The sequence below is a fragment of the Ranitomeya imitator genome, chromosome 1 (assembly GCF_032444005.1).
Source record: "Ranitomeya imitator isolate aRanImi1 chromosome 1, aRanImi1.pri, whole genome shotgun sequence".
Lineage (NCBI taxonomy): Eukaryota > Metazoa > Chordata > Amphibia > Anura > Dendrobatidae > Ranitomeya > Ranitomeya imitator.
In genome coordinates this window covers 1,981,212-1,995,553 of record NC_091282.1, presented here as the reverse complement: position 1 = coordinate 1,995,553, position 14,342 = coordinate 1,981,212, and the positions used below count along the sequence as shown (strand labels likewise).

General features: G+C 57.7%; 2 non-coding genes across 2 annotated transcripts; both read right to left on the bottom strand.

The window, feature by feature from the left end:
• Window positions 1–608: 608 nt before the first annotated feature.
• On the bottom strand, window positions 609–760 carry LOC138660001 (5.8S ribosomal RNA). The gene has a single exon (XR_011317508.1). It is a non-coding gene; the product is annotated as a 5.8S ribosomal RNA (ribosomal RNA).
• Window positions 761–13,370: 12,610 nt separating this feature from the next.
• On the bottom strand, window positions 13,371–13,522 carry LOC138660000 (5.8S ribosomal RNA). The gene has a single exon (XR_011317507.1). It is a non-coding gene; the product is annotated as a 5.8S ribosomal RNA (ribosomal RNA).
• Between the last annotated feature and the right edge of the window lie 820 nt (window positions 13,523–14,342).

Sequence of the window (14,342 nt, the reverse complement as noted above, 5' to 3'; positions counted from 1 at the left end):
AGCAGCCCGTACGGTCCAGGGGTTGATCAGGCCCCTGTACGTCTGCCCGTGGTCCTTTCGCCCCTATACCCAGGGACCACACCTATGGCCATTTAGCTCAGTTGGTTAGAGCGTGGTGCTAATAACACCAAGGTCGTGGGTTCGATCCCCGTACGGGCCAAGCACATCTACAAACGCCCCTATACCCAGATGACCAATTTGCACATCAGGGTCGCTGCGGACCTCCACCAGAGTTTCCTCTGGCTTCGTCCTGCCCAGGCATAGCTCACCATCTTTCGGGTCCTATCGCGCACTCATGCTCCACCTCCCCGACAGAGGCGGGCCGATGGTGCACCCGCCGTGTCAACCCCCCGGAGCGGGCGGCGGGATCCCACCTCGGCCGGAGCGCCCCGGCCTTCACCTTCATTGCGCCACAGGGTTTCACGTCGCAACGGGGGGAGTGACGATGGTAAACCCCATCAGGTGGGCCCAGGGCAGGTGAGTCTGGCCTTGGGGGGACGTAAGGGATAAAGGAGAAGAGACCATCAGGGCACGGAGCCTCAGGCCTCCCTCGTTGTCACCCTTGCGAGGGGACCCCAGCTGCGCCATGGAGGCGATAGATGGAGGGGCAACCCTCAGACAGGCATAGCCCCGGGAGCACCCCGGGGCCGCAAGGTGCGTTCGAAGTGTCGATGATCAATGTGTCCTGCAATTCACACTTAATTCTCGCAGCTAGCTGCGTTCTTCGACGCGCGCGCCGAGTGATCCACCGTTAAGAGTCGCGCTTTCTGGTTTGGGGACACTCGGAGGCGCCCCCCTTTTCACTCTCGTGTCAGCCGGCCGCAAAAGACTGGGATGCTTTGGAGGGTTGTTTTCAAATCTCGGCCCTGTTGCCCGGGCGCTCGGCCTCCCCGTCCCTCCCTCCAGCGGGGAGGAGAACAAAGGAGGGCTCGAGGCTTCTCAACCTACCGCCCAGACCCACATACCCCGGGGAGGGGTGTGTGAGCGCACAGGAGAATGGTACCCGGGACGGCCTTTCGCGTACGCGGGGGGCTTCTTATTTTTCCTCGGCAGGCAGCGGCAGGGCAACAATCGTCGGCGCGAGGCCGGGCGTCTTTTTCCTGGGCGACGGAGCGAGAGGGGCTCCCCGCACCCTCCCGACGTCGCCCGCCCGCTGTCCTCACGTGCCCTCACCGTCCCCACCCTGCGGAGCGCCCTGGCGAAGCAGAAAGAGACCTACCACCGCCCCCATCACGTTCGGTACCCTTCGGGGATTTGGCGGGCGGCTGGCCTCCTGATCTGCACCTCATCGGTATTTTTCACTCGCCCATTAAAGATCCTTCCACAGGTTCATCTAGGGAAACCTTGTTACGACTTTTACTGTCTCTAGATAGTCAAGTTCGATCGTCTTCTCGGCTCTCCACCATGGGTCTTGGCCGAACCCGGCGGGGCCGATCCAAGGACCTCACTAAACCATCCAATCGGTAGTAGCGACGGGCAGTGTGTACAAAGGCCAGGGACTTAATCAATCGAGGGAGAGAAGCCAGATAGGAAGCCCCGCAGCGGGAAGGGCACCCGGAGGAAGGGAAATCCTCCTCGTCGTCCGTGCCAGCAGGTGGGCATCCCGGGGCGTCACCTTGCGGAGGAAAAAAAGGAGCCTGAACGGCGAGTGCAGTGCCACTGGGGAGATCGTGCACGCTGTACGGTGCGAGGCGGCCGATGCGGAGGGTGTCTGGAAAAAAAACCCACCTTGCACGGAGAGGGCGAGGTGACTGGCCTCCGGAGGACGCCACGGCTCCCCTGCCTCGTGACCCACCGCTCCCGGGGCGACACACAGAGTCGCTGCTGGGGAGAGGGGCCAGGGCGGTGGGGGGCCTATGCGGCGCCACCATCTGGCTTAGACCCGGCCTCCCGATCGGAGGGCATCCGTTGTAAAAACCACCCCTTGCACGGGGAGGGCCGTAGGTGACTGGCCTTCGGAGGACGCCACGGCCGCCCTGCCTCGTGACCCACCGCTCCCGGGGCGACACACAGAGTCGCTGCTGGGGAGAGGGGCCAGGGCGGTGGGGGGCCTATGCGGGGCCTCCGTCTGGCTTAGACCTGCCTCCGCCGAGGGGGGTCCTCGACCCACCGGCGGACGGGCGCGAGGAGTGGGAGAGGGGGGCTGGCCGTCGGGGTCCACCGCGGCTCAGGCGCAGAGCCCGCCAGCGACACGGAGGTCGCGCGGGGGGCGCAGTTGGCCTGGCCGTGTCGGCGTCGCCCTCCGGCGTAGTCCCTCGTCCCGGGCCCTTGCCCGTAACCTCAAAGGAAGCCAACCGAGCGGCGTCTCCCCCCAAAGCCATGCCTCCGCTGTTGAGAACAGAAGAAGCCCGGGGAGTCACCTTGCGGAGAAAAAAATAAAAAAAAAGGAGCCTGAACGGCGAGTGCAGTGCCGCTGGGGAGATCGTGCACGCTGTACGGTGCGAGGCGGCCGATGCGGAGGGTGTCTGGAAAAAAACCCACCTTGCACGGAGAGGGCGAGGTGACTGGCCTCCGGAGGACACCACGGCTCCCCTGCCTCGTGACCCACCGCTCCCGGGGCGACACACAGAGTCGCTGCTGGGGAGAGGGGCCAGGGCGGTGGGGGGCCTATGCGGCGCCACCATCTGGCTTAGACCCGGCCTCCCGATCGGAGGGCATCTGTTGTAAAAACCACCCCTTGCACGGGGAGGGCCGTAGGTGACTGGCCTTCGGAGGACGCCACGGCCACCCTGCCTCGTGACCCACCGCTCCCGGGGCGACACACAGAGTCGCTGCTGGGGAGAGGGGCCAGGGCGGTGGGGGGCCTATGCGGGGCCTCCGTCTGGCTTAGACCTGCCTCCGCCGCGGGGGGTCCTCGACCCACCGGCGGACGGGCGCGAGGAGTGGGAGAGGGGGGCTGGCCGTCGGGGTCCACCGCGGCTCAGGCGCAGAGCCCGCCAGCGACACGGAGGTCGCACGGGGGGCGCAGTTGGCCTGGCCGTGTCGGCGTCGCCCTATGGCGTAGTCCCTCGTCCCGGGCTCTTGCCCGTAACCTCAAAGGAGCCCCAACCGAGCGGCGTCTCCCCCCCAAAGCCGTGCCTCCGCTGTTGAGAACAGAAGAAGCCCGGGGCGGCAGTTCGCCGGGTACTCCCCTTCGCCAAAACTCTTTTTGCCCCACTCGTCTCTCCCTTTTCCATCCTCCCTTCTCGCTCTGGGGCGTCCGCTTGGTCTCTCTCTCTCTCTCTCTCCCTCTCGCGCTCCCTTCCGAGCCGCCTCGGAGGACGTCGGACGAGCGGGGAAGGCGACGGCGTTCGGCCGGGCACACCACGCGGTGAGAACCCACTCCGCCTGCCTCCTCACGCGTCTGTCGTCCCCCCACTATCGTAGGGGCTCGGGAAAAGACTGGAGAACGCGGAGCTCGGCGGTGGCGTGGAAGCGCCACCCACCGCCGCCGCTCTCGCCGATGCCCACCGCGGAGGCCGCCCATCGGACGCTGGGTGGGGGTCGGCACGGGCCTCCACGGGCGAGCTGCGCATCTGGAAGTCAAAGGGCCGCCCTCGGAGAAGATCGTTGTGCTACCCCGCGCCGAGGTGGGTGGACGCCCCGCCATTCGCCCGCGCGGGTCGTCGGACCCCTGCCGTACCACAGTTCGGGTCAAACTCCCCCTCTGCACGGCAGCCACCGTCCTGCGAACGGGAGGCGACTGCCGGCGTGCACGCCCAAGGATGCGTGCCTGAATCCCGGGGGGTAAAAGAGGAAGGAGACCGCCCACCTTAGACCGACGCGGGCTCCAAAGCCCGGGCCGAGCGAGCGGCACCACCTCCCCACCCGGGAGCGCTGAGCCAAATCGATCGGAGGAAGAGCCGGTGGGGGGCATGGGTGAGAAACCCCACCCGCTGCCATCCTTCCCCTCGGGGAGACGGGGAAGAAACATGCCCGATAGTCCTGGAGGTACCTCTCCGACACGCTACGGGCGCCCTCGAGACGGAATCCGGGTCACAGTGCGATTCTCTCATAGGTCTCCCCGGTGGCGTGGAAGCGGGAGACATCCGACGCAGAGAAACGCCAAGCCTGCTCTGAGGGGACCGAGTCAGGGGGTGCAATCCGCCCTCCTGGAGCCCTCCTCGGGACGAAGACTCCAGATCTGCCTCCCTTCTGACATCCGTCACCCTCGGAGAACCAGAACACGCTTGGGGAGGGTCCGTTCAGGCTCAGGCGACCCGGGAAACGCGTCTCTGACTTGGGGCAGACGACCGGCAAGAGTCCCCCTGGAGCCGCGGAAGCCTGGTGTCGACGCGAGGGCGGACTTCCATGCAAACAGGGGGGGTACTCGCCAAACCGCCTACCCGACTTGAGGAACCACGAAAACATCGGAAATCAGTCAGGCCCGAGAGGTACCCCTCTCTCCTATATCCTGCAGCTGGTGTGCAAAAGTGGGTATTTGCATGGCGAAACACCGACCCACACTTTAAGGGAGCGAAGCCGAAAAGTGTCCGACTTCCTGGAGCTGTGCGGCGGATCCGGCGGCCAGAAATTCCTCATTCCGGTTCTATTTTTTTTTTTTTCGATTTTGCGAAATTTGGCGGCCAGGCGGCGTAGCTGGGGCCTGGACTAGCCCGAAACACCTGGAGCCGGCGAGCGGAACGAATTTCCCAACGTTCTGCGGCTCCCGGAAGCCAAAAACGCATCGCCGAAAAATTTCAAAGTCCCAAGGACTCGTTCTTGAAAATCGATCCGGGGGCCATGGAAGTGTCCTCGGTACAGCTTCAGAGCTTTCCCCCCGCCTGGAAGTCTGAAAGTTCTATGTTTGTTCTAAGTGGAAAATCGCGTTTTTTTCAGTGTTCCACCCATCAGACCCAAACTTTGCCCACGCTTAGGTCTCTGTCTCGGGGTGCTTTACAACATATTGACGCCCCTTTAGGGTGGAAGTAGGGGAAAGGGGTCATTTTTCACAAAATCGGAAATTTCTCAAAATATTTCTAAGTGTCAAGGACACTTTTGGAAAATCTTCCCCAGGCTCCTGGAAGCCTCCTCGGTACGCCTACTGCGGTTTCTCCCTGCCTGGAAGTCTGACACTTGTCTGAAATTTTTAGAGTATGAAAATGCGGTTTTTCACCCAAAATTCGACTTTGCGCCCATGACTCGCAAACTTCACCCACATTTGGGCGACTGTCCTGGGGTACCTCACAACATATTGACGCCCCCCTGGCGTGGAAGTAGGGGAAACGTGTCAATTTTCACAAAATCGTGATTTTTTCAAAATATTTCTAAGTGTCAAGGACACTTTTGGATAATCTTCCCCAGGCTCCTGGAAGCCTCCTCGGTACGCCTCCTGCGGTTTCTCCCTGCCTGGAAGTCTGACACTTGTCTGAAATTTTTAGAGTATGAAAATGCGGTTTTTCACCCAAAATTCGACTTTGCGCCCATGACTCGCAAACTTCACCCACATTTGGGCGACTGTCCTGGGGTACCTCACAACATATTGACGCCCCCCTGGCGTGGAAGTAGGGGAAACGTGTCAATTTTCACAAAATCGTGATTTTTTCAAAATATTTCTAAGTGTCAAGGACACTTTTGGATAATCTTCCCCAGGCTCCTGGAAGCCTCCTCGGTACGCCTCCTGCGGTTTCTCCCTGCCTGGAAGTCTGACACTTGTCTGAAATTTTTAGAGTATGAAAATGCGGTTTTTCACCCAAAATTCGACTTTGCGCCCATGACTCGCAAACTTCACCCACATTTGGGCGACTGTCCTGGGGTACCTCACAACATATTGACGCCCCCCTGGCGTGGAAGTAGGGGAAACGTGTCAATTTTCACAAAATCGTGATTTTTTCAAAATATTTCTAAGTGTCAAGGACACTTTTGGATAATCTTCCCCAGGCTCCTGGAAGCCTCCTCGGTACGCCTCCTGCGGTTTCCCCCTGCCTGGAAGTCTGACACTTGTCTGAAATTTTTAGCGCATGAAAACGCGGTTTTTCACCCAAAATTCGACTTTGCGCCCGTGACTCGCAAACTTCACCCACATTTAGGCGACTGTCCTGGGGTACCTCACAACATATTGACGCCCCCCTGGCGTGGAAGTAGGGGAAACGTGTCAATTTTCACAAAATCGTGATTTTCTGAAAATATTTCTAAGTGTCAAGGACACTTTTGGATAATCTTCCCCAGGCTCCTGGAAGCCTCCTCGGTACGCCTCCTGCGGTTTCCCCCTGCCTGGAAGTCTGACACTTGTCTGAAATTTTTAGCGCATGAAAACGCGGTTTTTCACCCAAAATTCGACTTTACGCCCATGACCCGCAAACTTCACCCACATTTGGGCGACTGTCCTGGGGTACCTCACAACATATTGACGCCCCCCTGGCGTGGAAGTAGGGGAAACGTGTCAATTTTCACAAAATCGTGATTTTTTTCAAAATATTTCTAAGTGTCAAGGACACTTTTGGAAAATCTTCCCCAGGCTCCTGGAAGCCTCCTCGGTACGCCTCCTGCGGTTTTCCCCCGCCTGGAAGTCTGACATTTTTTACAGTGCGAAAATACGGTTTTTCGCTCAAAATTAAACTTTCCGCCCATGGAACGCACACTGTGCCCCCACCTTGGAGAGTCGCTATGGCGTACTCAGGGTGACTATTAAGCCCACAGACAACCTCCACAGGCCGACTATTAAGCCCCCTCCGTCTTCCGCAGGGCCGACTATTAAGCCCTCCACCGACTTCCGCAGGGCCGACTATTAAGCCCCCCTCCGACTTCCACAGGGCCGACTATTAAGCCCCCCTACGGAGTCCACTCAGCCAGCGACTGAAACGTGGTGAGCGGGGTGTGCGCATCCCGGCCGCGCCCAAAGTGCTTCGCCGCGGTCATGGCTGTCGCCACCGAAAACGGCAAATGTTTGTTTCGGCCAAGCTGCAAGGATACATCTCGGAACACAAAAACCAAACCGGTGGGGACATCCTACAGAGAAACACCGAGCCTGCTCTAGGGGACAGGGACAGAAGGCCGTTCGCCTTCCGAGAGCCCTCACCTGGGTGAGGACCCAAGATGTGCCCTTCTGACAGTGGTTACCTCCAGAGAACCAGGACCCCCGTGGGAAGGGTCCTGCCAAGCTCGGGTCGCCCAGATTCGCCTCTCTCACTCGGGTCACGCGCCCAGCCAACGTCCGCAGAAGACTTCCGATAAACACCGAGCCTGCTCTGGGGGGACAAAGACAGAAGGGCGTCCGCCTTCCGAGAGCCCTCACCTGGGTGAGGACCCAAGATGTGCCCTTCTGACAGTGATTACCTCCAGAGAACCAGGACCCCCGTGGGAAGGGTCCTGCCAAGCTCGGGTCGCCCAGATTCGCCTCTCTCACTCGGGTCACGCGCCCAGCCAACGTCCGCAGAAGACTTCCGATAAACACCGAGCCTGCTCTGGGGGGACAAAGACAGAAGGGCGTCCGCCTTCCGAGAGCCCTCACCTGGGTGAGGACCCAAGATGTGCCCTTCTGACAGTGATTACCTCCAGAGAACCAGGACCCCCCGTGGGAAGGGTCCTGCCAAGCTCGGGTCACCCAGATTCGCCTCTCTCACTCGGGTCACGCGCCCAGCCAACGTCCGCAGAAGACTTCCGATAAACACCGAGCCTGCTCTGGGGGGACAAAGACAGAAGGGCGTCCGCCTTCCGAGAGCCCTCACCTGGGTGAGGACTCAAGATGTGCCCTTCTGACAGTGATTACCTCCAGAGAACCAGGACCCCCGTGGGAAGGGTCCTGCCAAGCTCGGGTCGCCCAGATTCGCCTCTCTCACTCGGGTCACGCGCCCAGCCAACGTCCGCAGAAGACTTCCGATAAACACCGAGCCTGCTCTGGGGGGACAAAGACAGAAGGGCGTCCGCCTTCCAAGAGCCCTCACCTGGGTGAGGACCCAAGATGTGCCCTTCTGACAGTGATTACCTCCAGAGAACCAGGACCCCCATGGGAAGGGTCCTGCCAAGCTCGGGTCGCCCAGATTCGCCTCTCTCACTCGGGTCACGCGCCCAGCCAACATCCGCAGAAGACTTCCGATAAACACCGAGCCTGCTCTGGGGGGACAAAGACAGAAGGGCGTCCGCCTTCCGAGAGCCCTCACCTGGGTGAGGACCCAAGATGTGCCCTTCTGACAGTGATTACCTCCAGAGAACCAGGACCCCCCGTGGGAAGGGTCCTGCCAAGCTCGGGTCACCCAGATTCGCCTCTCTCATTCGGGTCACGCGCCCAGCCAACGTCCGCAGAAGACTTCCGATAAACACCGAGCCTGCTCTGGGGGGACAAAGACAGAAGGGCGTCCGCCTTCCGAGAGCCCTCACCTGGGTGAGGACTCAAGATGTGCCCTTCTGACAGTGATTACCTCCAGAGAACCAGGACCCCCGTGGGAAGGGTCCTGCCAAGCTCGGGTCGCCCAGATTCGCCTCTCTCACTCGGGTCACGCGCCCAGCCAACGTCCGCAGAAGACTTCCGATAAACACCGAGCCTGCTCTGGGGGGACAAAGACAGAAGGGCGTCCGCCTTCCGAGAGCCCTCACCTGGGTGAGGACTCAAGATGTGCCCTTCTGACAGTGATTACCTCCAGAGAACCAGGACCCCCGTGGGAAGGGTCCTGCCAAGCTCGGGTCACCCAGATTCGCCTCTCTCATTCGGGTCACGCGCCCAGCCAATGTCCACAGCGGATTTCCGACAAATTTTCACTGAAAATTCAACTTTGTGCCCATGAACCAGACACTTTACCCACACTTGGGTCTCTATCTTGGGGTACTTTACAACATATTGACGACCCATGAGGTTGAAGTAGGGAAAATGTGAGATTTTTTTTTTTTTACAAAATCGGGATTGTCTCAAAATTTTTCTAAAAATGTCTAAGGAAGTGTCCTTGACATAACACCTGAGATTTTTCCCTTTCTGAATGTATGACACAACAGGATTCGAACCCGAGACGCCAGCTCGGCAAGGCCGCAGCGCTAACAAGTGAGCCACCGTGCTTTGACTGGGATCGATGGATCCAGTTAGTACCCAATCCGTTACAGATATGACTGATCGACAGCCGTGTAGGTGCCACCCCCTGGGGCTGAGTCATCCCCCGTGATGCCGTATAGGCGATTATGGCAGGTGGATCCGGTCAGGTGCCACCCCTGGGGCTGAGTCATCCCCCGTGATGCCGTATAGGTGATTACAGCAGGTGGATCAGGTGAGGGATATATCATCAACCCTACGGATGTTTAGCGACCGTGGAGGTGCCACCCCCTGGGCTGACTCAACCCCCGTGGTGACCTATATCAGAGTACGGCAAAACACATCCGGTTAATTTCAATCACCTCAGCTGGCGTCTTTCACCTGCGTGGCTGACTCGCGCGGAGGAAAATCATTTGCCACAGTTCAAGACACAGAGAAACACGGCACTTTAATAAACTATTACGAGACGCTCTGTTTGACTGCGGGAAACCCTTCGCAATGGAGCGGTGAGTAGAAGACATTTGTCGGCCACGTAGAGACACATGAATGTACCTTGTAGTGGAGTTGTACACTTGCTGGCAAGGTGACCGGTTTTATTGCTTGTGTCTCCCCCGCAGGCACCCACGGACACCACTTACATGCCCCGTGTGCCACAGGGTAACCAAATATATATCCACACATCTGAGAAGGGTATGCCTGAGGTCACACGGTGATTCGGAGATAAAAACCGCCATAGCCTCCGCAAAGTATCAACTTCGCTGTATCGCCAACAAGGGGACAACAATCCAATTCAGTGAGCTCAAGCCCCTCCAATCCTTGGAGGAGACTGTAGCCTTCTTAGAAGGTCACGGCTTTTTGATAGCAAACAAGCCTAGGTTTGAGTCACAAATCACACCACTGACCTGTGAAGGGCCCGCTCAGGTACCAACTGACAATCCGGAGCTCCGCCCAGGCTCCATGCCAGAGCTAGATTCAGATGTGATGGATGTGCCTTTCCTTTTACGGCCGGGAGACAGTCTGGAGGGAGACCCGTGCCCCCCGCCAGAGCTAGATTCAGATGAGATGGATGTACCTTTCCTTTTACGGCCAGTAGACAGTCGGGAGGGAGACCCATGCCCCACGCCAAAGCTAGATTCGGATGAGATGGATGTGCCTTTCCTTTTACGGCCGGTAGACAGTCGGGAGGGAGACCCGTGCCCTGAGCCTGACCACACAGGGAGCATTTCTGACCGCATAGGCAATGAGGAGGTCATGGATGGCAGCAATTTAAGTATCCAGAAAAGGGAATGGAAAGACAAAAACCGCACGGCTACCAAGGCCGCCGGATTGTACAAGCGTCACTCATTGAATCACCCCATGTTAAAGGGGTTCCACTCGTACCTAACAGTTACCCATGGGGTCCCAAACTGTCAACAGGAGGTATCAAACGTAGCACGGTTTCTATTTTTTGTGAACCCAAAATCTGTAACTCTGGAGTACCTCGTAAAACCAAACCAGGTTAATAATTTTTTTCAACAACTTGGAAAACTCCATCTATCGAGCCAGACCTCCCTCAAAATGTTGAAGCATATACGGAGATTTACCATGTATCAGATGAGGGCTACCAAACTGAGACTAGAGAATCCTCAACTTTATAAGGCATGCGAAGTGTTCATGAATTTTACAACAGACCTTCAGAAATCATTGTACAAGGGAGCCTGCCGAGAGTCTGTAAGTAAAAGGTACACCGTTCAAAAGAGCCAATATTCAGCGCATTGTTACCAAACCTTGGATGTTGGTTAATTGCCTTTATTTTTCCCCACAGGTACGATCTATTGATGAAGCCATCAAAGTCACCCAAGGACTGCCAGATTATACTGGAGGAGGCAAGGCCAACATTTCTAGCTAGCATCGAGGCTGTGACAGATGGCGGATCAGAAGTAGATCGCCGGGAAGTGGTACTGTACCTCGAGGCCCTTCTGATTCTAAAACATCTCCAAAGACCAGGTGTTGTTCGTAACATGACGGTAAGTCGTCGGGCCCTGTGGGTCAGCGGTATTTGCTGAACCGGTTCAATATTTTTCCACCTTTTTTTTTCACATCGTAGGTTTCAGAGTGGAATGAGAGGATCCATCACACGTACCAAGGAAGACGCAAGACAATTGTGGGTGTGAAGACTCACAAGTGCTCCACCTCTCAGGTAGCAACTTTTGTACTTTCAGAGGAAGAGGAATCGGTAAGCTTTTCTCAAAGCCAGGGAACCCAGGCAACCCCACTCATTGTGGGGAGCAAAACACTCTCTTGTCCCCATGTAAAACCTTTTGGAGGGGTGCCCCCAGACTGGAGAGTAACATATATATATTTTTTTTCTTTTTCAGTGGTTCAATGCGTATGCGGAATATGTCAGACCGGTCTTTACCTTTGGCCGAAAGATTATCACAAACTTTTTCGTGACGTGTACCGGGAAGGTCATAAAAAATCCATCCATGAGACTCAGACGATACCATTCAAGGTAAGGTAGCCACAAGTCAAGTGACCCACAGCCATAAGTAGCAACCGGTACTAACAATGTGCTTTCCTCCGTAGCTACAACCTCCCAAACATCACCAGCCACCTTGTACGGCGGATTTGCGAGACATGGACTTTGTCACAATACACAGATTGCGAAAAGCGCTTGTTTGCACGCTACTTGGCACATACAAACGATGTGGCCGAGAGAGTTTACCGGGAGAAGACCCTGACCGATATGTGCCGTGCCCAAGAGCTAGTGTTCAACGCAGGAAATCATGAGGACGCAAAAATTATGTCGCCAGTAATGGCATCAACCAGTGAATTGGATAACGAGGTGGTAGACCTCACGGAAAGTGATACCGAGTCATCCGATTCTACTGAGGAGTATAGTCTCAAGAATATTCGGCTCATCCCAATCAGGAGAACAAAGCCCTTGTGAATATGTCAATTTTTATCTGACATTAATAAAATTATTCAAATGTACATTCATCTTTGCCTCTTTGACTTGCCTCACTTTTCTCCCACTTTGGGGACCCTTTCGGGGTACTCTGCAACATATTGAAGCCCCTCTTGGGTGGGGGGTAAGGGGAAATGTGATTTTTTTTTTTCTCAGAAAATTGCCCAAAATTTTCCAAGTGTCAAGGACTCTTCCAGAAAAGCTTCCCCAGGCTTCTGGAAGTGTCCTCGGTACACCTCCAGCGGTTTCCCCCTGCCTGGAAGTCTGACACATGTCTGAAATTTTCAAAGTGTGAAAGTATGGTTTTTCACCCAAAATTCAACTTTCCGCCCATGAACCACAGACTTCACCCACACTTAGGTCACTGTCTTGGGGTACACCTCCAGTGCTATGTCACGGTCATCACTGTTGTCACAAAAAATTGACTTTTGTTTAGGCCAAGCAATTTGAGGACGGCACGGCAGCCAGCAGCCCGTACGGTACAGGGGTTGATCAGACCCCCGTACGTCCGGTTGTGGTCTCCGTGCCCCGAAGGGGTTCCCGCTTCTCGCCTGCACCAGGCACGGCAGCCAGCAGACCGTACGGTCCAGGGGTGGGTCAGACTCCCGGACGTACGGTTGTGGTCTCCGTGCCCCGAAGGGGTTCCCACTTCTCGCCTGCACCAGGCACGGCAGCCAGCAGACCGTACGGTCCAGGGGTGGATCAGACCCCCGTACATCCGGTTGTGGTCTCCATGCCCCGAAGGGGTTCCCGCTTCTCGCCTGCACCAGGAACGGCAGCCAGCAGACCGTACGGTCCAGGGGTGGGTCAGACCCCCGTACGTCCGGTTGTGGTCTCCGTGCCCCGAAGGGGTTCTCGCTTCTCGCCTGCGGCAGGCACAGCAGCCCGTACGGTCCAGGGGTTGATCAGGCCCCTGTACGTCTGCCCGTGGTCTCCGTGAGTCTTTCGCCCCTATACCCAGGGACCACACCTATGGCCATTTAGCTCAGTTGGTTAGAGCGTGGTGCTAATAACACCAAGGTCGTGGGTTCGATCCCCGTACGGGCCAAGCACATCTACAAACGCCCCTATACCCAATTTGCACATCAGGGTCGCTGCGGACCTCCACCAGAGTTTCCTCTGGCTTCGTCCTGCCCAGGCATAGCTCACCATCTTTCGGGTCCTATCGCGCACTCATGCTCCACCTCCCCGACAGAGGCGGGCCGATGGTGCACCCGCCGTGTCAACCCCCCGGAGCGGGCGGCGGGATCCCACCTCGGCCGGAGCGCCCCGGCCTTCACCTTCATTGCGCCACAGGGTTTCACGTCGCAACGGGGGGAGTGACGATGGTAAACCCCATCAGGTGGGCCCAGGGCAGGTGAGTCTGGCCTTGGGGGGACGTAAGGGATAAAGGAGAAGAGACCATCAGGGCACGGAGCCTCAGGCCTCCCTCGTTGTCACCCTTGCGAGGGGACCCCAGCTGCGCCATGGAGGCGATAGATGGAGGGGCAACCCTCAGACAGGCATAGCCCCGGGAGCACCCCGGGGCCGCAAGGTGCGTTCGAAGTGTCGATGATCAATGTGTCCTGCAATTCACACTTAATTCTCGCAGCTAGCTGCGTTCTTCGACGCGCGCGCCGAGTGATCCACCGTTAAGAGTCGCGCTTTCTGGTTTGGGGACACTCGGAGGCGCCCCCCTTTTCACTCTCGTGTCAGCCGGCCGCAAAAGACTGGGATGCTTTGGAGGGTTGTTTTCAAATCTCGGCCCTGTTGCCCGGGCGCTCGGCCTCCCCGTCCCTCCCTCCAGCGGGGAGGAGAACAAAGGAGGGCTCGAGGCTTCTCAACCTACCGCCCAGACCCACATACCCCGGGGAGGGGTGTGTGAGCGCACAGGAGAATGGTACCCGGGACGGCCTTTCGCGTACGCGGGGGGCTTCTTATTTTTCCTCGGCAGGCAGTGGCAGGGCAACAATCGTCGGCGCGAGGCCGGGCGTCTTTTTCCTGGGCGACGGAGCGAGAGGGGCTCCCCGCACCCTCCCGACGTCGCCCGCCCGCTGTCCTCACGTGCCCTCACCGTCCCCACCCTGCGGAGCGCCCTGGCGAAGCAGAAAGAGACCTACCACCGCCCCCATCACGTTCGGTACCCTTCGGGGATTTGGCGGGCGGCTGGCCTCCTGATCTGCACCTCATCGGTATTTTTCACTCGCCCATTAAAGATCCTTCCACAGGTTCATCTAGGGAAACCTTGTTACGACTTTTACTGTCTCTAGATAGTCAAGTTCGATCGTCTTCTCGGCTCTCCACCATGGGTCTTGGCCGAACCCGGCGGGGCCGATCCAAGGACCTCACTAAACCATCCAATCGGTAGTAGCGACGGGCAGTGTGTACAAAGGCCAGGGACTTAATCAATCGAGGGAGAGAAGCCAGATAGGAAGCCCCGCAGCGGGAAGGGCACCCGGAGGAAGGGAAATCCTCCTCGTC